The sequence below is a fragment of the Saccopteryx leptura genome, chromosome X (genome assembly GCF_036850995.1).
Source record: "Saccopteryx leptura isolate mSacLep1 chromosome X, mSacLep1_pri_phased_curated, whole genome shotgun sequence".
In the NCBI taxonomy this organism is placed as follows: domain Eukaryota; kingdom Metazoa; phylum Chordata; class Mammalia; order Chiroptera; family Emballonuridae; genus Saccopteryx; species Saccopteryx leptura.
In genome coordinates, this window is record NC_089516.1 from 3,008,613 (window position 1) to 3,032,156 (window position 23,544).

The window sequence follows — 23,544 nt, forward strand, 5'->3', positions numbered from 1 at the left end:
ATCCAATCACGGTTCTCCACGGGGCACCCTGGGCCTGACAGAAGGGAATTCCTCGCCCACTGTCGGGGACTCTGACCCACGGGTGCCACGCTGTGACCCCAAGTACCGTAAACTGGGTGGCCTAACCTGGAGAAATGTCTTGCCTCAGGGTTCTGCAGGCCCGAAGGCCTACACCACGGCGTCCACAGGGTTCATTTCTCCTGCGGTCTCTCTCCTTGGCTCACACACAGCCTTCTTATCTCCTGCTGGCTTCCTGCTGTCTCCTCTCTACCTGCCTGTTTCTGTGCCCACACCACTTACCCTTTGGATAAGGACACCCGTCCTAATGCGTTACCACCCCCACTAATGACCTCAGTTTCACTTGATCGCCTCTAAGTCAAGACTGTCTTCAAATAAGGTCATGCTCTGAAGTCCTGGGAGTTTGAACTGCAACTTACCTTTCTGGTGTGGGGGGGGGGGGGGGACATAATTCAACCCCTGAAAGGTTCACTGCGTAGACGTGGGCGGGACACTGGCCGAGTGCCTGGGCTCGCTCACCTGTGCAGCCCTTCCAATTCTTCTACCCACTTCCTTTGCATTATCTGGCAACACGCAGCAATGCCGACCACAAAGCCTTGTTTTTCTTTCCCGTTGTATCAACATTGCCTTTCTGTTGGTTCCTGAGATAAAAGGTGTGTTTTGAAAAAGGATAAGAGCTCGAAATGCCCTCACAAAGAATCCGAAACTGCCCAAGAGCCTGGATGCACCAGTTGATCTCGGGGGGCAGGCACAGCTAGCTGGTGCCTTGGAAGGTGAGGGAGTGGCTGGTGTTTCGAAGCCTCCCAGAGGTGGCCTGTCACACTGAGCAAACACCGAGTTTCGGGTGATGGAGGGGTCAGGCGTGCTGGGACAGAGGTCCTGGAACGGGGCGCCCCTCGCCCCAGAGTAGCCCCTGCTGCTCCGGGCATGGCTCTTGTCGGAGAAGTCATTCCGTTCAGCGACAGGAACCAGAATGCTGGCGGGGAGCCCCCCCCCCTTTCTCCCGGGGCTGAGCCGCCAAAACTTGATAGCAATTGAGGAAGAGACACGTGGGAGACCACTGCGGGCTTCTGCTCCCCCCCCCCCCAAAGACCCCAAAACGTGCTGCAAGTCGAGTTCTAAGTCACGTTCCCTGTGCTTCAGAACGGCGTCTCGCAGAGCTGGAAGAGAGAGCCCTTCACGTCCGAACCAGACGGAGGAGCCTACAGGTTCTCTGCCCCCAGGTAGACCGGAACACAAGGACAATGTCTCCTGTGGAGGTGAATTCTTTGCAGCTCACTTAGTTTGGCTTTGCGTTATGTGAGTAGTCAAAGAGGGGACAGCTTCCAGGAAGAGACAGGATGGAATTCCTTCCAAGAACCACAGTCTATATATATATATATTTTTGCAAACACTGTTTTCCCGGTGGACAAAAAAAGCTGTCGCACCGCGGACGGGACCGGTGAAAAGAGGGTCGTTTCTCACCAACGTATAAATGTAAACATGCATGGTTATCGTTAGACAAGAGAACGCGCAGATAACAGGCGCCTGCCGACAGAGACGGATGCCACCACCGTGTGTGCGGCCTCAGCCGGGTCTGGGTTCTCCCGCCCGTGTGCTCGCTTTGTTTACCTGTTGTGTTTGGAGAGCTGCGTGTCCCAGGCTGCCTTTGGAAGCCGCCCAGGCCCTGCAGGCACCCTCAGTAGGTGCCTTCTCTCCCTCCCTGTCTCTTCCTTCTTTTCTTTCTTTCTTCTTCCCACTCTCTCTCTCTGCCTTTCCTCTTTCTCTCGCCTGCTTTGGGTCTGGCTCAACCCTCTCACTAGCGCCCTGTGGTGAGGACCTGTGAGGGGTGCTGTCTTGGGCCCCTGCTGTCTCCTTTGCCAGGCTCACAAGCCGGGGTGCCTTGTGACCTGCAGGGTGACTCTCTCAGGCTCCCACACCGTCAGGGCTTGGCTGTCTCTGACTTGCACCTTACCAAGTGCCGACGGCCCCCCCTCGGAAAGGCTTCAGTGCACAGTCGTACATGAGCTGCACGGGGCTCCCGTTGCCCCTACTCAGGAATACCAACCGACTCAAGCCAGGGGTCGAGAGGCCAGGTTAAAGAGTCACGAGTCGCCCGGGGTTAAAGTCGGCATTTTTGTGTCATGACAGCTGCAGGAATCACCACGGGCTCTCAAATGATGAGGACGCGCTGGCGACTTGATCAACAACCCCTTACATCACTCACTCTCTCTCTCTCCGGGAACTCGACCTGCAAGGTGCAATGCAGTTGTTCTTATTATACAAATGAGGGCACGGAGGGAGGGAGAAGTGGAGTATGTCACCTCAGGTCACACGTCTGAGCCAGGAGAGGGGGCATGGTGCTAAGTGGGTCTGACTTCCTTGGAAAGAACCAGCAAACCGACTCTCGACCTGTGTATCTCTCTGAGTTTTGACAGTGTCTTACATGGTGGGCTTGTAATCAAAGGAGCCCAAACTGTAATGGATAACAAGTGTGAAATCAAATAGGTGCATGACTGTGCCAAGAAGGGAAAGAGAGGGAAGGGAGGGGAGGGGAGGGGAGACAGAGGGAGGGAGGGAGGAACAGGGAGGAAGGGGGAGGGAGGGAGGGAGGGAGGGATGGAGGAAGGAAGGAAGGAAGGAAGGAAGGAAGGAAGGAAGGAAGGAAGGAGGATGAAAGAGGGAGGAGGAAGGGAGGGCGGGAGGGAGGGAAGGAGGAAGGAAGGAAGAGGGAGGAAGGGGGAGGGAGGAAGAGAGAGAGGAAGGAAGGAAGGGAGAGGAAAGAAGGAAGGAAGGAAGAAGGAAGGATGAAAGAGGGAGGGAGGGAGGAAGAAAGGGAGGGAGGGAGGGAGGAAGGAAGAGGGAGGGAGGGAGGGAGGGAGAGGAAAGAAGGAAGGAAGGAAGGAAGGAAGAGAGGGAGGAAGGAAGGAAGGAAGAAAGGGAGAGGAAAGAAGGAAGGAAGAGGGAGGGAGGGAGGGAGGAAGGAAGGAAGGAAGAGAGGGAGGAAGGAAGGAAGGAAGGAAGGAAGGAAGGAAGAGGAAGGAAGGAAGGAAGAAGGAAGGATGAAAGAGGGAGGGAGGAAGGAAGGAAGGAAGAAAGAGAGGGAGGAAGGAAGGAAGGAAGAGGGAGGGAGGGAGGATGGGAGAGACAAAGGAAGGAAGGGAGGGAGAGAGGAAGGAGAGAAAGAAAGAGAAAATAAAAGAAAAAGAAAAATATATTCTGGAGGCTATTAGCAGAAAATGGTAAGAAAAAAGCAAGGTCTGAAAAACAAGAGGAGCAATTTCTTCCCCCTGGAGTCTGGATGCAGGTATGGCCGCCAGGCAGACTGCTAGTGACCAGACTGCCTGACCTTGTTCAGCAAGCGGCAGGTGGGAGCGGAAAACCGGCCCTGTGGCCGCCTCCTCTTCCTCCCCCACGATGACACAAGCCAGGGCGGGGTGGTGGCCCCGGACCGACCGTCCCTCCAAATGCACAGGCAGTGTGTTCATTCGCAAGCCGCCCGGACGTGGTTCGGACCCGCCCTTCGGCCGTCCCCGATGCTCTGCTGGTTTTCGTCCTTAGCACGGCGTCTCTCAAACGTGTCGCAGACGTTCAAAGCAAGAGCTGTGAAGGTCTGTGAACGTCCCACTCCGTCAGTTCCTCCCAGCGTGCTTTTCGAAATGCCAGGCTGACGTCACGGATGGGATAGGGTTCCCTGGGCTTCTCCGAGGCTGGCTGCCTGCCCCCAGCCGGCCCTGGTCCCAGGGGGGCTTCTGAGCAAGGCACTGGGAACAGCGATGTGTTGACATTGTAAACTGATGTAGCGAATTCTCCGGGATGAGAATCTCAAGTACCTCACACAGCGAAGATTGAGAGGACCCGTCTGCACGCGTGTCCCTGCAGACACACGCCTATAGGTTATTACGTAAAAGATTGTGTGATCTGAGGAAGCTGGAGGAGGTGTCTTTAAGTAATATTTAAGAAATCTAACATTTAAGCACATATATGGTATATATCAGTGGTCCCCAACCCCTGGGCCATTTGGTACCGGTCCGCAGAGAAAGAATAAATAACTTACATTACTTCCATTTTATTTATATTTAAGTCTGAACGATGTTTTATTTTTAAAAAATGACTGACCAGATTCCCTCTGTTACATCCATCTAAGACTCACTCTTGACGCTTGTCTCGTCAGTTCAACAATTATATATTAAAAACACCACAGTTTTTACGCCGGTCGCATAATTTCATTTTGTGCATTTATCCGTCCCACCCTAAAAGGCCGGTCCGTGAAAATATTTTCTGACATTAAACCGGTCCGTGGCCCTAAAAAGGTTGGGGACCACTGGTATATATTATAAGTAATATATGTAGTGTGGTCTTAAGAAAATGAAGAGGAGCCTGACCTGTGGTGGTGCAGTGGATAAAGCGTCGACCTGGAAATGCTGAGGTCGCCGGTTCGAAACCCTGGGCTTGCCTGGTCAAGGCACATATGGGAGTTGATGCTTCCAGCTCCTCCTCCCTTGTCTCTCTCTCTTTCTCTCTCTCTGTCTCTCTCTCTCTGTATCTCTCCTCTCTAAAAAAATGAATAAATAAAATAAAATTAATTAATTAATTAATTAATTAATTAAAAAAAGAAAATGAAGAGGAGCCTGACCTGTGGTGGCGCAGTGGATAAAGCGTCGACCTGGAAATGCTGAGGTCGCCGGTTCGAAACCCTGGGCTTGCCTGGTCAAGGCACATATGGGAGTTGATGCTTCCAGCTCCTCCCCCCTTCTCTCTCTCTTTCTCTTTCTGTGTCTCTCTCCTCTCTCTCTCCCTCTCTCTCTCCTCTCTAAAAAAATGAATAAATAAAATAAAATTAATTAATTTAAAAAAAATGAAGAGGAAAGCTCATTATATACAATTTAAACATTTAATTGATATATATGTATATATATACACACACACCTATCTTATACGTAAACAGATGCGTCTGTGGCTTTAAGAAACTTAAGATGAGAGGTCTTTCTGTGATGTAAGCACAGTATTTATATACAATGTGTACAGGCAGCGTGTGCAGATGTGAGCCTCTAATCGGCAGGGATTGGGAGCCCTGTCATGGGGTGACTGAAGCAGATGAATCAAACAGGCCCAGTAAATCGGACGGTGGCCGCTGTGATACTAACACTGAAGAGAAAGAACATCTTCAGAGCGTGTGTTTCCACTCATGTTTTTATGCCTGAGTGTGCGGATTGCCAGAGAACCGGTCCTGTCCATCAGCAAGATCGCTCCTAGAAGAGATGGCTATTTAGACACTCAATTATCATTCTCAGATATACAATTATGAGTGGTTTCCCCGGGGGCTGTGGAAACCACTCCGAAAGCATCTCAGAGGCTACCCGTTCCCAGGACTCCTGTCTCCTGGGATAACCTACACGTTTGCCACTTAAAGGGGGGGGGGGTGGTTTACTAGGACTCTGTGTGGGGGTGCAGGGGTTAATAATAAGGCTCTCCCTCGATGTCCCGAAATGCTCTGTGTCAAGGGGAAGGCCGTGATTAGCCTGCTGGTGCCTGATAATTAGAACCACAGACAACCCGAGACGCCTCCTCAGAAGGGGTCTCCCTGGCCCTGGCCGGTTGGCTCAGTGATAGAGTGTCGGCCTGGCATGTGGGGGACCCGGGTTCGATTCCCGGCCAGGGCACACAGGAGAAGCGCCCATCTGCTTCTCCACCCCTCCCCCCCTCCTTCCTCTCTGTCTCTCTCTTCTCCTCCCGCAGCCAAGGCTCCATTGGAGCAAAGATGGCCCGGGCGCTGGGGATGGCTCCTTGGCCTCTGCCCCAGGCGCTAGAGTGGCTCTGGTCGCAGCAGAGCGACGCCCCGGAGGGGCAGAGCATCGCCCCCTGGTGGGCAGAGCTTCGCCCCTGGTGGGCGTGCCGGGTGGATCCCGGTCGGGCGCATGGGGGAGTCTGTCTGACTGTCTCTCCCCGTTTCCAGCTTCAGAAAAATACAAAAAAAAAAGAAGGGGTCTCCCTCTCTCCCTCCGCGGGTGGGCCCTACCCACTTAGGGGCGCCTTACAGAGGAGGAGTCTGTGAGGGGCCATCCCGCGTGATTCCACCCGTCGCTGTCCCCAAAGCCCTTGAGAGCAGTTAGCAGGGTGCTCCCAGGACGAGACATAGGAGGGGGCATGAGATGTTGCACCCTCTCTGCCTTCTTGGTGGGGGGGCGGCCCACGGCTTGCCTGACTCGTCCAGCCTGCGTGTGGAGGGAGCCACACCGCTGGTCCTGTGACAGTGTGGGACAGCCGCTGGGAAGGCAGTTAGCTGTCCAGGGTGCGGGGACCTGGGCCCTCTCCCCTCCGCGCGGCCGGGAGAAGAGCCCTTCTGCAGACACCACGTCCGTCCTGTCACAGCTACACTGAGACAGATGCTTGTCCCCTGAATCAAGGCCCTCGTGACACCCAGGGTCAGCCCTCACGCTCAGTCTTGGGGCATGAGTCTTGGATGGCTCATGCCTGGACGGCTACATCCTGCCCTCCTTCTGGGGGGCTCTAGAATTTTCCACCAGCAGTCTCTCCCCGGGGCTTGCTCCTCTGTAGACCGCACGGGTGCGAAGGCGTGCCCTGTGTTCCCTTGCGGGGGCGGGGGTGGGGGGCTGTCATGTGACACCAGCCATGGTCAGCCTCGCCCTCCTGTGATATCAGCAAGATTCCCTCCTGGGACATTTCCTTGAGTGCTGACCAGTAGGAAGAAAACAAAGAGCTTGTTTTCCATGAGGTCAGAGTCCCCTCAGGGTGACATCTTTTCCCTCCTCTCCTCTCTAACACGGGCCAGAGAGGACCACGATGGGTGTGCCCTGGGCTGTCATCTCTAATGAGTAGCCTTCCTGAGACCTGTTCTTCCTTCCAGAAGGGATGGCTGTAGCCCCAAGTGGTTAGATGCTCTCCGAGATCACGGGGGGGAGGGGAAGGGAAGCTCAGGTCCCGGACTCGGGTCTGAATTCACCGGTCCCTGATCCGGAGGCCTCCTGCCACTAACTGAGACACATCGTCATTGGGGGACATGTTCATTGTCACGGGCCACCAGGTCAGAACTGTCGGCAGACACACAGAGAAGCGATGCCTGGGAATCTTGGATGCGGGCGGCAGGGACCCCGTGGGCTGGGTGGCCCCAGCGGCAAGGACATAAAAGGAGACAGGAGGTCGTGTGTGCTGAGATTTCTGCGGCCTGGGCGTCCTGCACTGCCCCAAGGCGGGCGTGGTGAACTGGTCAGAGACTCCCCTGGGCAGCACGGGGCTGGGTGCCTACCACAAGGACAAAAAAAGGAGACAGGAGGTCGTGTGTGCTGAGATTTCTGCGGCCTGGGCGTCCTGCACTGCCCCGAGGCGGGCGTGGTGAACTGGTCAGACTCCCCTGGGCAGCACGGGGCTGGGTAGCTCTACCAGCAAGGACATAAAAGGAGACAGGAGGTCGTGTGTGCTGAGATTTCTGCGGCCTGGGCGCCCTGCACTGCCCCCAGATGTGGGGAACTGGTCAGACTCCCCTGGGCAGCACGGGGCTGGGTGGCCCCACCAGCAAGGACATAAAAGGAGACAGGAGGTCGTGTGTGCTGAGATTTCTGCGGCCTGGGCGTCCTGCACTGCCCCCAGATGTGGGGAACTGGTCAGAGACTCCCCTGGGCAGCACGGGGCTGGGTGGCCCCTTCAGCAAGGACATAAAAGGAGACAGGAGGTCGTGTGTGCTGAGATTTCTGCGGCCTGGGCGTCCTGCACTGCCCTGAGGCGTGCTGAACTGGTCAGAGACTCCCCTGGGCAGCACGGGGCTGGGTAGCTCTACCAGCAAGGACATAAAAGGAGACAGGAGGTCGTGTGTGCTGAGATTTCTGCGGCCTGGGCGTCCTGCACTGCCCCCAGATGTGGGGAACTGGTCAGAGACTCCCCTGGGCAGCACGGGGCTGGGTGGCCCCTTCAGCAAGGACATAAAAGGAGACAGGAGGTCGTGTGTGCAGAGATTTCTGCGGCCTGGGCGCCCTGCACTGCCCTGAGGCGTGGTGAACTGGTCAGAGACTCCCCTGGGCAGCACGGGGCTGGGTAGCTCTACCAGCAAGGACATAAAAGGAGACAGGAGGTCGTGTGTGCTGAGATTTCTGCGGCCTGGGCGTCCTGCACTGCCCCCAGATGTGGGGAACTGGTCAGAGACTCCCCTGGGCAGCACGGGGCTGGGTGCCCCACCAGCAAGGGCATAAAAGGAGACAGGAGGTCGTGTGTGCAGAGATTTGCGGCCTGGGCGTCCTGCACTGCCCCAGTGTGGGAACTGGTCAGAGACTCCCCTGGGCAGCACGGGCTGGGTGGCCCCTTCAGCAAGGACATAAAAGGAGACAGGAGGTCGTGTGTGCTGAGATTTCTGCGGCCTGGGCGTCCTGCACTGCCCCAAGGCGGGTGTGGTGAACTGGTCAGAGACTCCCCTGGGCAGCACGGGGCTGGGTAGCTCTACCAGCAAGGACATAAAAGGAGACAGGAGGTCGTGTGTGCTGAGATTTCTGTGGCCTGGGCGCCCTGCACTGCCCCAAGGCGGGTGTGGTGAACTGGTCAGAGACTCCCCTGGGCAGCACGGGGCTGGGTAGCTCTACCAGCAAGGACATAAAAGGAGACAGGAGGTCGTGTGTGCTGAGATTTCTGCGGCCTGGGCGTCCTGCACTGCCCCCAGATGTGGGGAACTGGTCAGAGACTCCCCTGGGCAGCACGGGGCTGGGTAGCTCTACCAGCAAGGACATAAAAGGAGACAGGAGGTCGTGTGTGCTGAGATTTCTGCGGCCTGGGCGTCCTGCACTGCCCCCAGATGTGGGGAACTGGTCAGAGACTCCCCTGGGCAGCACGGGGCTGGGTAGCTCTACCAGCAAGGACATAAAAGGAGACAGGAGGTCGTGTGTGCTGAGATTTCTGCGGCCTGGGCGTCCTGCACTGCCCCCAGATGTGGTGAACTGGTCAGAGACTCCCCTGGGCAGCACGGGGCTGGGTGGCCCCTTCAGCAAGGACATAAAAGGAGACAGGAGGTCGTGTGTGCTGAGATTTCTGCGGCCTGGGCGTCCTGCACTGCCCCGAGGCGTGGTGAACTGGTCAGACTCCCCTGGGCAGCACGGGGCTGGGTAGCTCTACCAGCAAGGACATAAAAGGAGACAGGAGGTCGTGTGTGCTGAGATTTCTGTGTTCTGGGCGTCCTGCACTGCCCCAAGGCGGGCGTGGTGAACTGGTCAGAGACTCCCCTGGGCAGCACGGGGCTGGGTAGCTCTACCAGCAAGGACATAAAAGGAGACAGGAGGTCGTGTGTGCTGAGATTTCTGCGGCCTGGGCGTCCTGCACTGCCCTGAGGCGTGCTGAACTGGTCAGAGACTCCCCTGGGCAGCACGGGGCTGGGTGGCCCCACCAGCAAGGGCATAAAAGGAGACAGGAGGTCGTGTGTGCAGAGATTTCTGCGGCCTGGGCGTCCTGCACTGCCCCCAGATGTGGGGAACTGGTCAGAGACTCCCCTGGGCAGCACGGGGCTGGGTGGCCCCTTCAGCAAGGACATAAAAGGAGACAGGAGGTCGTGTGTGCTGAGATTTCTGCGGCCTGGGCGTCCTGCACTGCCCCAAGGCGGGTGTGGTGAACTGGTCAGAGACTCCCCTGGGCAGCACGGGGCTGGGTAGCTCTACCAGCAAGGACATAAAAGGAGACAGGAGGTCGTGTGTGCTGAGATTTCTGCGGCCTGGGCGTCCTGCACTGCCCCAAGGCGGGCGTGGTGAACTGGTCAGACTCCCCTGGGCAGCACGGGGCTGGGTAGCTCTACCAGCAAGGACATAAAAGGAGACAGGAGGTCGTGTGTGCAGAGATTTCTGTGGCCTGGGCGTCCTGCACTGCCCTGAGGCGTGCTGAACTGGTCAGAGACTCCCCTGGGCAGCACGGGGCTGGGTAGCTCTACCAGCAAGGGCATAAAAGGAGACAGGAGGTCATGTGTGCAGAGATTTCTGTGGCCTGGGCGTCCTGCACTGCCCTGAGGCGTGCTGAACTGGTCAGACTCCCCTGGGCAGCACGGGGCTGGTAGCTCTACCAGCAAGGGCATAAAAGGTGAGACAGAGGTCGTTGTGTGCAGAGATTTCTGCGGCCTGGGCTCCTGCACTGCCCTGAGGCGTGCTGACTGGTCAGAGACTCCCCTGGAGGCAGCACTGGGCTGGTAGCTCTACCAGCAAGGACATAAAGGGAGACAGGAGGTCGTGTGGTGCTAGTGATTTCTGCGGCCTGGGCTGTCCTGCACTTGCCCCAAGGCGGGCGTGGTGTAACTGGTCAGAGACTCCCTGGGCAGCACGGCCTGGTAGCTCTACCAGCAAGGACGATAAAAGGAGACAGGAGGTTGTGTGTGCTGAGATTTCTGCGGCCTGGGCGTCCTGCACTGCCCCAAGGCGGGCGTGGTGAATTGGTCAGAGACTCCCCTGGGCAGCACGGGGCTGGGTGGCCCCTTCAGCAAGGACATAAAAGGAGACAGGAGGTCGTGTGTGCTGAGATTTCTGTGGCTTGGGCGCCCTGCACTGCCCCCAGATGTGGTGAACTGGTCAGAGACTCCCCTGGGCAGCACGGGGCTGGGTGGCCCCACCAGCAAGGGCATAAAAGGAGACAGGAGGTCGTGTGTGCTGAGATTTCTGTGGCTTGGGCGCCCTGCACTGCCCCCAGATGTGGTGAACTGGTCAGAGACTCCCCTGGGCAGCACGGGGCTGGGTGGCCCCACCAGCAAGGGCATAAAAGGAGACAGGAGGTCGTGTGTGCTGAGATTTCTGTGTTCTGGGCGTCCTGCACTGCCCCAAGGCGGGCGTGGTGAACTGGTCAGAGACTCCCCTGGGCAGCACGGGGCTGGGTAGCTCTACCAGCAAGGACATCAAAGGAGACAGGAGGTCGTGTGTGCTGAGATTTCTGTGGCCTGGGTGCCCTGCACTGCCCCCAGATGTGGTGAACTGGTCAGAGACTCCCCTGGGCAGCACGGGGCTGGGTGGCCCCACCAGCAAGGACATAAAAGGAGACAGGAGGTCGTGTGTGCTGAGATTTCTGCGGCCTGGGCGTCCTGCACTGCCCCAAGGCGGGTGTGGTGAACTGTTCACAGACTCCCCTGGGCAGCACGGGGCTGGGTGGCCCCTTCAGCAAGGACATAAAAGGAGACAGGAGGTCGTGTGTGCTGAGATTTCTGCGGCCTGGGCGTCCTGCACTGCCCCAAGGCGGGCGTGGTGAACTGGTCAGAGACTCCCCTGGGCAGCACGGGGCTGGGTGGCCCCTTCAGCAAGGACATCAAAGGAGACAGGAGGTCGTGTGTGCTGAGATTTCTGTGGCCTGGGCGCCCTGCACTGCCCCAAGGCGGGTGTGGTGAACTGTTCAGAGACTCCCCTGGGCAGCACGGGGCTGGGTAGCTCTACCAGCAAGGACATAAAAGGAGACAGGAGGTCGTGTGTGCAGAGATTTCTGTGGCCTGGGCGTCCTGCACTGCCCTGAGGCGTGCTGAACTGGTCAGAGACTCCCCTGGGCAGCACGGGGCTGGGTAGCGCGATTTCTGCGGCCTGGGCGTCCTGCACTGCCCTGAGGCGTGCTGAACTAGTCAGAGACTCCCCTGGGCAGCACGCCTCAGAGAGGACAGGGTCTGATTATGCCCCTCCAGTGACCTGGGGGCTGGCACCCCGGGCCTCCTGGGCTGGGGAGGTCAGGGACCAGAGAACAGGGGGCTCTGTGGCTCCTACGAGGACACACCACCCGTGACCTCAGTCACCAGTGGAGACCAGCTGGGAGGGACGGCCTGCAGCTGTGTGGACTTTTGCCCAGCATGACCTGCTTGGGCCAATGGAGGAAGAGGGGGCTCCCACCGTCTCCCGGGTCTCGGAGGGTGTAGGTAGGGTGGGGCCGATGGGGCAGGCTCCCAGGAGCATGTGACGGTCCCCTTCCGAGGAAGGACGGTCACTGTGCAAGTCTCACAGCAGCGGTGAGAGGAGACCTTTCTACCCCTGTCCTTTCGTCCTTTCGTCCTTCCGTCCATGTTCCTGCACGGCGGGGACGGGGAATGGGTGGGGGGCTGGTAACACCAGGAGCTGCCTTCCCCATGTCCTCCCTGCCAGGACCACCAAAGCCACAGCTTAGCTGAGGTGACCCCGTCCCCCCCCCCCCTCACACATACCCACCCCCTGGAATTAAACCACAGAGTTTTATTGTCACCCGAGCTCTTTCACTTGGAGCTTAAGCGCAGCTGGTGACCAGAGGGACCCTGGACACTCTGCGGGTCTGTCCAGTAGCTGCTATGAAACATCCTCACAGAGTTTATGTTTTCTAGAGACCCTGGGAGACCCAGCGCTGTCATCTGGAGCTACCCCACTCATTTATGTTACAATGTATTTTGTCGCTGTTCTCTGGAGCTACCCCACTCATTTATGTTACAATGTATTTTGTCGCTGTTCTCTGGACAGGCGTCCCCAAACTACGGCCCGCGGGCCTCATGTGGCCCCCTGAGGCCATTTATCCGGCCCCCCGCCGCACTCCCGGAAGGGGCACCTCTTTCATTGGTGGTCAGTGAGAGGAGCACTGTATATGGCGGCCCTCCAACGGTCTGAGGGACAGTGAACTGGCCCCCTGTGTAAAAAGTTTGGGGACCTCTGCGTTACAATGTATTTTGTCGCTGTCCTCTGAAGCTACCCCACTCATTTCCGTTACAATGTATTTTGTCACTGTTCTCTGAAGCTACCCCACTCATTTATGTTACAATGTATTTTGTCGCTGTCCTCTGAAGCTACCCCACTCATTTCCGTTACAATGTATTTTGTCACTGTTCTCTGAAGCTACCCCACTCATTTCCGTTACAATGTATTTTGTCAAGCCGCACCACCACCGTGTCCTCCCAGGAACACCACTGAAAATGTAAAATGTGTCAGCCTCCTCTATGCGATGATGTGTTGGTTATCTGAGTGCCTACCAAGAGCCAGAAAGCAGCATACCAGCAGTCACACATTAGCAATATCTTCTCGATCAAAGTAGATTTGCGGAAAGAACGATAGTCTTTTTTTTTTATTCCTCCCTCCCCTGAACAAAAGCAAAATGAAACGAGGGAAAACACGAAAGCAAATATCCCCTGGACGAGGGAGCAGGCTCTCTGGTCCCTGTCGTCATCGTGCCTGGGACAATGCTTGCCGTCCACCCACGGGGGTGACGGGTGGCCTTGCTCACGGCCGAGCCCTTTGCTGTCGGCAAAAGAATGAATTCCTCGGGGCTCTCTGCGCTGCGTGTGTGGCCGCCACTCACGACCCAGGCTCGCGGGGCTCCTGTGTGTCCGGCGGGCGCCGGAGCCCGCAGACCCGGCCCCAGGCTCTTGCGGCCGGCCGGCCGGAGGTGAGCGAGTCCGGGTTCCGACTGATAGCAGAGCAGGCCCCCGCCTGTCCGGGCCCCCTTTGCATTCCTGACGAGCACCTGTTCTGTTTCTCCGCTCTGCACCCAGAAGAATGTTCCCTGTGAACTCCCCCCCCCCCGTCCGTCCCCACTCCGCCTCCGACTTCAGGTTGCCCCGGGGTGGAGGGGGTTCGGAGAGATGGCAGGGAGCTAACGATTCAGAGGGAAGCCACGTGTGTGCAGCGATGTGATCACTGTGTCCCGGAAGTCCCCGCTGATTTATGCCTGAGACACGTGGGGTGTGAGGGTAGACCAGGTGGAGGGACACATGCAGTGGAATAAATCTTTTATGAGAGATTCACCGATTACCGGGCGATGACCTTACGGCCAGTTATGGTCCATATAACAGCCTGGGCTGTCCAGGGGATGATTCACAGGCCGGGAGGTGAGGGCTGGGCGCTGCTGCTGCTGCGGGCAGCTGTGTGAGGTCCTTGGCGGGAGGTCCAGTGTCTCCGTGCTCAGGGAGCAGCCCTGTCTCAACACCTCCTGAGAACCGGTGAGTTGGATACATTTTTTTTACCTCTCAGCTGCTGAGATGTGGAGATATAAATCATGACAACAGGTTGCTGGGACTTGTTCCTTTCGTGGGTCTACTTCTGTTTCTGGAATCACATGTCTGCCCAGCAATGGTTAATGGAAAAACAATGTAAGTCTTGGCAGTTGGAGCTCGAGTTTTGAACTATCTTCTGAGGGAAGAAGGGGAAGCTTGTAACACGCTTGCTTCGCGTGTTACATTGTTGTTGTTGTTGTTTTTAAATAATGTTTAAAACCACCTGCTGCAGTTTGTTGAATATGCTTTTATTTGTCCATTTGCCCAGATACACAGAGTCTTTAGGGAAAAGAAGGTCTGAGCCAAATAGAAGTTTCTTTCTGTGTTGTGTGTGGACTGAAGTGGTCGTTTAGAACCACAAGTTTGAGGACCCTGGGGAGACGCAATGAGCTCTAGCTTACTCTAAAGAGAGACTGAGCTCATTCAACATATGTATCCCAACAGTAGACCTACTCCTTCTAAGTTGGGTACAATGAATACAACTAAGATACATTTGCCATCAGACGTGTTCCGTGAAGTGTGGTGGGTGTCATTCCAAGCTTACTGTCCGTTGCTTTTTTTTTCTAAAAAAGTAAAATTGCGAAGGAATTCATAGCAGTTTCCGTCACTCTTTTCGGAGACGTTTCTCAGCATTTACTCTATTTTTCCCCCCCCATTTTTAATACGCGTTTTCCGAACCTGTCGTGAAGTCCCCTGAGCGGGCGTCCTGTAAAAACGGAACCGGAACAAAATGTTCTCCCTGATTGGACCAGGTGTTTGCACTCGGGACCGTGGGGGCCGCGTGTTTCTGAACAGGCTGCGTTGATCTTGTTTCAGATGTGTGTTGACGAGTCCCGTGTGTGGTGTGGTGTTTGGCTGTGCGGCCCGTTTGTAGAACGGAGCAGGGCTGGACAAGGAGTGAGCGTGCGGTGCAGACGCCCGCCAGCCTGTTCTGAGCACTGGTGTCCGTTCCAGAGGAGAACCATCCAGGACCGCTTCATGTTTGCACGGCACGCCAGAGCCAATGGACTGATTGTGAGCCAGCCGAATGTGTGGGAGCGTTTTCCCACAGAGAGAGGGGTGTGTGTGTGTGTGTGTGTGTGTGTGTGTGTGTGTGTGACTCTTTTTTAGGCAAAGCCTTTCCCCTGTCCTGAGTAAAGGATGCTGGTTCTGCTGCCCAATTCTCACTCCCCCATCCCCAGCTCCAATTATCAGGGTCTTTCCCGCCTACGTCGAATCCGTCCTCGGAGGGGGGGGGGGACCTCACCGGTTGGATGACAGGGCTGACAAAAGGCTTGGCAGCCAAGGTGGTGCCACAGAACTTGGTGAAACCCTTTCCCAGAAAGGTTATTATCCCATTGTGTGGTCGTATGCCGTACAGTAAGCACGCTCCGTCTCGCTGAGCGCAGGCTATACGACCTGACGATCTGTCCCCGTGAACTGGCATCGTCAGGGACCTTAATATGTACCGACCGAGAGGCTGCACAGTATTCATATATAATGAGATCAGACCATAACAGCTGATGCTGTCAGGACCCAGATGTGTCTAAGCCAGTGGTTCTCAACCTTTCTCATGCCGTGACCCCACAATACAGTTCCTCATGTGGCGGTGACCCCAAACCAAACAATAATGTTGGTGGCTACTTCATAACTGTCATTTTGCTACAGTTATGATTCGGAATGTAAATACCTGATATGCATTATGTATTTTCCGATGACTTTAGGCGACCCCGCTGGGGTCGCGACCCACAGGTTGAGAACCACTGGTCTAAGCTCTCAGTGCACAAAAAAAAAAGAGAGAGAGAGAAAGAGAGAGAGAGAAGGGAGGGAGGGAGAAAAAGGGAGGGAAGGAAGGAAGGAAGGAGGGAGGGAGGGAGGAAGGAAGGAAGGAAGGAAGGAAGGAAGGAAGGAAGGAAGGCCTTCTTTTATTTGCATGAAAATCCTGAGCAGCCACGCCAGGCATGCCTTCAGTGGTGGGAACAAGACACGCATGACAAGAGTGTGTGTATAAACCGTGAGACATGTTCTGCAGCCCTATCTCCCTCTCCGGTCTTTTCTTTTCTTTTCTTTTTTTTCTTTTTTTGGCATCTCATCTTCTCATTAAAATTCCTGGCTTGTGTGGACATTAACCCTGTTAAGAACTGGGTGGCTGAGTCACCAGCCCTTCCCCTGGGGATCCGGGCTCGTCACCGGTGGGGCAGTGACGAAACTCCGAGTCCCCGTCGCGCCTCCGAGCCGTGCAGGAAGGAGAACAGAGCCCTCCGCGTCACTGAACACGGGAAGTGCCAATGTCAATAATAACCGCCTGCCTACGCTGTGGAGGGCGTCCAGGCGGGCCCTGGGAGGGCCCCGGGCTGCCTGGCTGCAGACCCTTGGACGGTCCGCTCTTGAGACGGGATTCAGGGTCCAGTGTTTGTCTTGTAGAGCCAGGACTGGGACTCCAGGATTAGAACTTTCTTATCCAAAGATAGGGGGCTTGGGGGTGCCCCTTTATAGTTAATGTGTCTTCCCCGGCATTTAGGTTCTCAGTTGTAACATTGCAAGCCCCTCTGCTACTGTAGGAACTGACCCGTGCAATGCAGGGCATTCAGAACGTACCCACAGGACACGAGCGTCACCCCCACTCCAATAGCAACAACCCAAACGATCCCCACATGTTGGCACATGTTGGCAGATGTCCCCACAGCTCCAGTGGAGAGCCTGTGACCTGGAATCGGCATGTCACACACGTGAGGCGGAGCTCTGACATAGAGCAGGGTCCTGGCCGCGGGCGCTGCTGACGTGCGCGACAGGATGGTTCTTTTTTTTTTGGGGGGGGGGTGGGGTGTTTTTCTGAAGCTGGAAACGGGGAGGCAGTCAGACAGACTCCTGCATGCGCCCGACCGGGATCCACCCGGCACGCCCACCAGGGGGCGATGCTCTGCCCATCTGGGGTGTCGCTCTGTCGCGACCAGAGCCACTCCAGCGCCTGAGGCAGAGGCCATGGAGCCATCCCCAGCGCCCGGGCCAACTTTGCTCCAATGGAGCCTTGGCTGAGGGAGGGGAAGAGAGAGACAGAGAGGAAGGAGAGGGGGAGGGGTGGAGAAGCAGATGGGCGCCTCTCCTGTGTGCCCTGGCCGGGAATCGAACCCGGGTCCCCCGCACGCCAGGCCGACGCTCTACCGCTGAGCCAACCGGCCAGGGCCAGGATGGTTCTTTGTTGTGGGGCTGACCTCTGTGCCACTGGACACTGAGACTCTGTCTGCCCGGTAGAGACGGTAGCACGCCCTCACTCCCGTCCAGAATTGTCTGCAGACACTGCCAGGTCCCCCTAGTTCACAGTCACAGGACCGGGGACACGCTGTGACTCCAGGAAGCACGTGGCAGGCGTGGCGGTCACCCCTCGCGATCTGTTCTCCGCCGTCTCTAGCTTTCTGTGCAGCTCCCCCCTTTTGCCGGACGGTGTCCCGGCGTGTCGGACCTCGGTCACGGGGCGAGGGTTTCTTGGGTCATGACCCGGCACCGCCGCCTCATGTGACGAAACTCTGGGGTCATGTGAGTTCCGGTGACGTGGCCGAGATCCTCGTCAGGGTAGATATCCTTGCCCGGGGCTTTGGGTCTGTCTTCTTCCCAAGCCCTGCTGTCCAGATGGCCGAGGGACAGCCATTCCTTTGTCCAGAACCTCAAAGAGGGCCTGACCTGTGGTGGTGCAGTGGATAAAGCGTCGACCTGGAATGCTGAGGTCGCCAGTTAGAAACCCTGGGATTGCCTGGTCAAGGCACATATGGGAGTTGATGCTTCCAGCTCCTCCTCCCTTCTCTCTCTCTGGCTCTCTCTCCTCTTTAAAAATGAATAAATAAAAATTAAAAAAAAAAAAATTAAAAAAATTTAAAAAAAAAACCCTCAAAGAGGAGAGAAGAGATTGGAAACTGGGCTTTGAAGGATAGCCTTTGGCAGTGATACTAGTCCTGAATCAAGGAGTGTAAAACACAGGTCAGGTCGAACTGCCCTGAAGGATCCCACAGATGGTGAACAGCCATTTCACCTTGGGTAGAACCATTCGTAGGTGTGAGCACAGGGGCTGCCCAGCACTTTCTGAAGGTGTCGTGGAGTGCATGATGTATTTGCTGTTGCATTTACGTGTGTATCTACATATATATCACATATATGCTGTATTCCCCATGGATAAGACACTCTCAGGTATAAGACGCACCTTAATTTTGGGCCCTGAAATTTAAAAAAAAGAACGTATTACATAAAGTTTATTCATCATAAAATTCAGACCACTCCTCATCACTGTCAAAACTCCCATCCGTTAGCTTGTCCTCATCTGTGTTTGATGAAGAACCACCGTCTTCACAGATTGCCTCGTCCTCAGTTCCATCTGTGGCATTTGAAATGCCGCTATCACTGTATAAGACGCACCCAGTTTATAGACCCCCACATTTTTCAAAAAAGGGTGCGTCTTACACATGGGGAGATACGGTATGTATACTTACAAATTTTACTTATTTCCTGACTTCTTCCTGGTCCTTTTTGAGTCCTGCCTTTCAAATGACAGATGGACGCTTCTTTGTCTAAAACCAAAAAGAATCTATATATATATATACATACACATACATATATATGTATATATATATATGTATGTATTCAACAGAAGGTAGTGGCAGATATATACATTCTCTATTTCCTGAGCTATAGTTGACGTATATACTCTTGTATAAGTTTCAAGCATACTACATAACGATTTAATATATGCATGTACCGGAAAATTTCCACCACAGTACAGATGGCTAACATCCATCACCTCACGGAGGTACAGAATTTGCTTTGAATTATTTTATTTATTTATTGTTTTTCTGACAGAGACAGAGAGAGGAACAGGTAGGGACAGACAGACAGACTGGAAGAGAGAGATGAGAAGCATCAATCATCAGTTTTTCGTTGCATCACCTTAGTTGTTCATTGATTGCTTTCTCATATGTGCCTTGACCGGGGAGCTACAGCCGACCGAGTGACCCCTTGCTTGAGCCAGCGACCTTGAGCTCAAGCCCGTGAGCCTTGCTCAAACCCGATGAGCCCGCACTCAAGCCGGCGACGTCCGATTTCGAACCTGGGTCCTCCGTGTCGCAGTCTGGTGCTCTATCCACTGCGCCACCGCCCGGTCTGGCTTGCTTTGAGTTATTAAACAGCGTGTGGAACAGAATGCGTGCTGCCGGGTGGACAACAACAGTGTCCACTCTGAGTTCCAGAAACCGTCTGGAAGGCAGCCAGCCGGACATTGAACTGGAAGGCTCTTCCGCACATTCATTTCGATTTTTTTTAAAAAACGCCATTACCTGGTAAAATCCAAAAAATTCTGTCCCTGGAAGCGTGCCTTTCGAGACTTTGGACCTGGAGTTGCAAGTCCCAGTGGAAGTGGGTTTGTTTTTAGCCACGTGACCCTGTGCGGTCCGTCCCCCCCCCCCCCAGCGTGCCCCGCCACGCACCCGTGGGCCCCCGGAGGCTGCCCCACCTCTCCCACCCGCGTCCTCTCTCTGCACGCTCTCAGCTGCGCACTAATGTGGGAACGGTCAGAAACCCAGCCGGCAGCTGTGCAGGGTGGCTCCTGTGTCCAGGGCGGAGCCCCGTCTGACCCCTTCCCTCCGCCCACACTCACGCCCACGCCCCTGAGCTGCAGCAGCACCACTTCCTGAAGTCAGCTGGGGGCCACGGGGGGCCCGCCTGGGAGTCCTGTGACCTGGGGGGTGCGGCAGTGACAGGCATGTCTTGACTTTGAAAAAAAAGAGGTGAAACATGGATACATTCTTAAAGAGACACCAGAAGAGAATGAGAAATACAAACAACCTTTTAGGCAGACCACAGTGTGGTGCTCACCAGAGGGAGAGGGGGGGTGGGGAGGTAGGACGGGGGGACAGGGAGACAGGTGGGGATGGAGGGAGGCTGGACCGCGGTGGTGAACACACAGTGCAGCATATAATCGATATATTGTAAAGTTGTGAAGCTAAAAGCTATATGGTTTTATTAACTAGAGTCTCCCAATAAATTTAATTTTAAAAAGGAAGAAAGAGAGAGAGAGAGAGAGAGAGAGAGAGAGAGGAAGGAAGGGAGGGAGGGAGGGAGGGAGGAAAGAAGGAAGGAAGGAAGGAAGGAAGGAAGGAAGGAAGGAAGGAAGGAAGGAAGGAAGGAAGGAAGGAAGGAAAGAGGAAGGGAGGGAGGGAGGGAGGAAAGAAGGGAGGAGGGAGGGAGGAAAGAAAGAAGGAAGGAAGGAGGGAGGGAGGGAGGGAGGAAGGAAAGAAGGAAGGAAGGAGGGAGGGAGGGAGGGAGGGAGGGAGGAAAGAAGGAAGGAAGAAAGGAAGGAAAGGGAGGGAGGAAGGAGGGAAGGAGGGAGGAAGGAAGGAAAGAAGGGAGGGAGGAAGGAAGGAAAGAAGGAAGGAAGGAGGGAGGGAGGAAGGAAGGAAGGAAGGAGGGAGGGAAGGAGGGAGGAAGGAAGGAAAGAAGGAAGGGAGGGAGGGAGGGAGGGAGGAAGGAAGGAAGAAAGAAAGAGAAAGAAAGGAAGAAAGAAAGAAGTAAAGGGAGGGAGGGAAGGAAAACACTTGTCCATTTTTGGTTCAGAAGAAAGCAAGTGTTGGGTGCCCATGTGTGTGTCCAGGTCCTGTTTTCTCAGCGTGAGCACCGTTGTATCTGGAGTTGGAGAGTCCTTTGTTCTGTGTAAACACAGTAGAACATTTAGCCACGTCCTCCAACACTCCCCGGGCCATGCCTGGGGGACCCCTGCCCAGTGCGGACAACAGAAATGACTCCAGACATTGTGTGTGGGGGGGGGTGAGGTGGGGACAAGACAGTGCCCCCCTCCCCGGGGTGACAACCACTGGGTCTAACACAAGCATTTAAAAATGAGGAAGTCCTGCAGTGGGATTTTCCTCCTCGACACCACTGATATTGGTGGCTTGTCCTCTCTTGTCACGGACCGCCTTCTGCCGTGTGGGACGTTTAGTAGCATCCGTGGCCTCTACCCACCGGGTGCAGGAAGCAACGCCCACTGGTTGTGACACTCAGACCCGTCTCCAGAGGCGGCCGTGTCCCCTGCCGGGCAGGGTCACTCCCAGTTGGCAGCCACTGGTCCATGTGGGGTCCCATTTGAAAGGTGGGACAACGGAGCCTGTTTTCTTGCGAGAGTGTCACAACCGTCGGGAGCTTTTCTGCCCCGGCCGCATTGGCACCGTCCCCTGCCTGACTCACCCGGAGCGGTGTCGAAAGCTTCCGTGGGCATTTCTGGGTCATGTCAAATGATTGACATAACCAGGAGCCACCGTCACCGTTGTCAGCTGCATGGGTGGCTTCCAGGAACTTGTCACAGCAAATCAATCCGAGTGACATGCATTCACGGGGGACCCGGACCTGCAGGGTGCATGAGTCAGCAGCTGCGGGTCGGAAGGGAGGGGAGCTCCAGCCGACCTCGCCAGGCGGGCGCGGAACGGGGTTTGTCGCCGGCACGATGGGGGCGTTTCACAGGAGCCGAAGGAAAGCCTCGGGGCCCAGGGCGGGGTACCCCGAAAACAAGGTCAGACTCCTTTCTGGGTGTCGCTGTCCTGCCCGCAGTGGCTCGACACCGGAAACCCCTTGCCTTTGAGAAGAGTGGGTCCTGCATCCTGCTTCAATCCTACAGGGTTAGACCTGTTTTAGGGACACTCCAGCGGGTGTTCTTGCCACGTCAGGAGATTGGAACAACACCTGTTCATTCTCCTCTCTGGGGGTCAGGAGTCTGTTGCGACCAGAGCCACTCTGGCGCCTGGGGCAGAGGCCAAGGAGCCATCCCCAGCGCCCGGGCCATCTTTGCTCCAATGGAGCCTCGGCTGCAGGAGGGGAAGAGAGAGACAGAGAAGAAGGAGGGGGTGGAGAAGCAGATGGGCGCTTCTCCTATGTGCCCTGGCCTGGAATCAAACCCGGGTCCCCCGCACGCCAGGCTGATGCTCTACCGCTGAGCCAACCGGCCAGGGCCCAGGGTTAGACCTGTTTTAGGGACACTCCAGCGGGTGTTCTTGCCACGTTGGGAGATTGGAACAACACCTGTTCATTCTCCTCTCTGGGGGTCAGGAGTGTGGGCCCGGCTTCCCTGGGTCCCCTGGGCCCAGAGTCTTAACAAGGACGCGTGGAGCTGTTGGCCGGGGTTGGGGCCCTGTCTAGGACTCACTTCTGGCCTTCCCACCTCATCTGAGGTGTTGGCAGCTGCTCGTTCCCGTGGTTCTAGGATTGGGGCCCTCTGCTCCCAGGGGCCACCCCTCCCACCCCGGTGGTGGCATTCCACACCCCGGCTGCCTGTGTCCTGAGCCGTGCGGGAGAGCAGGTCTGGTGCCTGGAGTCACTTTCCAAGGGCTCAGCTCCCGATGGGGCCAGGCCCACTCACGTGTGTGCACAGGTCCACTGGGGTGAGGGATGTCGGTCCCGGGTGCAGCCGTTTGCTCCTCCCTATCCTATCGGTCAGAGGCATGTCTCCGGGTCCCCGACCCCCCTACCCCACCTCACGCACTCTCTAGAGATGTCACAACGTCCAGCTGGGCAGGGCCTGGAGCCAGGTCCTCTGTCTTCCCTCACACAGGATGGTCGTGGGGCTGCAGGCTGATGGGTGCAAGCCCTCACCTGGGGCCTGGGGTCCTGCTTCCCTCTCCAAGGAGAGTTTGTGACACATCACCGAGTCTCAGTCTGAGGGTGTCAGGTCCTGCCAGTGTTAGGAAAAAGCTTGATGATATTTAAAAAAGAAAATACATCAGCTTTGATCTCTTTGTTCATGTTTATTTTTCTTTTTTTGTGTGTGACAGAGAGAGAGAGAGAGAGTCAGACAGAGGGATAGACAGGGACAGACAGACAGGAACGGAGAGAGATGAGAAGCATCAATCATCAGTTTTTCGTTGTGGCACCTTAGTTGTTCACTGATTGCTTTCTCATATGTGCCTTGACCGTGGGGCTACAGCAGACCAAGTGACCCCTTGCTCGAGCCAGCGACCTTGGGTCCAAGCTGGTAAGCTTTGCTCAAACCAGATGAGCCTGCGCTCAAGCTGGCGACCTCGGGGTCTCGAACCTGGGTCCTCCGCGTCCCAGTCCGGCGCTCCATCCGCTGCGCCACCGCCTGGTCAGGCCATGTTGATTTTTCTTATTGGGAATGCAAGCCACACAACATACAATGATCCTTTTGAAAGTCTACAGTTCAGAGTCGTTTGGTATGTCGAACCTCCTTGTTCAACCACTGCCTGTCTAGTTCTAGAACATTTTCATCAGCCCCTCAAAATAAAAATGGCTTTCGTCAGGCACACACAGCCCACCCATTGCCAATCCCAGCGCCCCCGGCAACAGTCGCGACTCGCTCCCCGTCTGTGCGGATTCAGTTACTCTGGAGAAGTTGTGTAAATGGAATCACACACGACGTGGCCATTTGTGTCTTTGATTCACGGTCACGCTCAGCCCTCCACGTGGTGCTGGGTACTATAGCCGCATCCTTTTTCAGGGCTATATAGTATTCCGTTCTCTGGACGGACCACCTGGTGTGCGTCCATTCCCCTGTGGGTGGACATTGTTTTCCCCCTGCTTTTTGGCATTCGTCGGTGCTGCCTCTGTGCACGGGGGTGTGTAAGTGTCTGCTG

General features: G+C 55.9%; 1 protein-coding gene across 7 annotated transcripts in view; it reads left to right on the forward strand.

Moving 5' to 3' along the window:
* The window catches only part of STS (steroid sulfatase), a 138,878-nt gene that overhangs the window by 5,470 nt on the left and 109,864 nt on the right, over nucleotides 1–23,544 (forward strand). Inside the window, exon 1 of one of the 7 annotated variants that reach the window (XM_066356785.1) lies at nucleotides 21,393–21,470. The exons of the other annotated variants lie outside the window; for them this stretch is intronic. The gene's annotated coding sequence lies outside the window, so the exon portion shown is untranslated. Of the gene's footprint in view, nucleotides 1–21,392; nucleotides 21,471–23,544 lie in introns of those variants that run through there. 7 annotated transcript variants of the gene reach the window in all.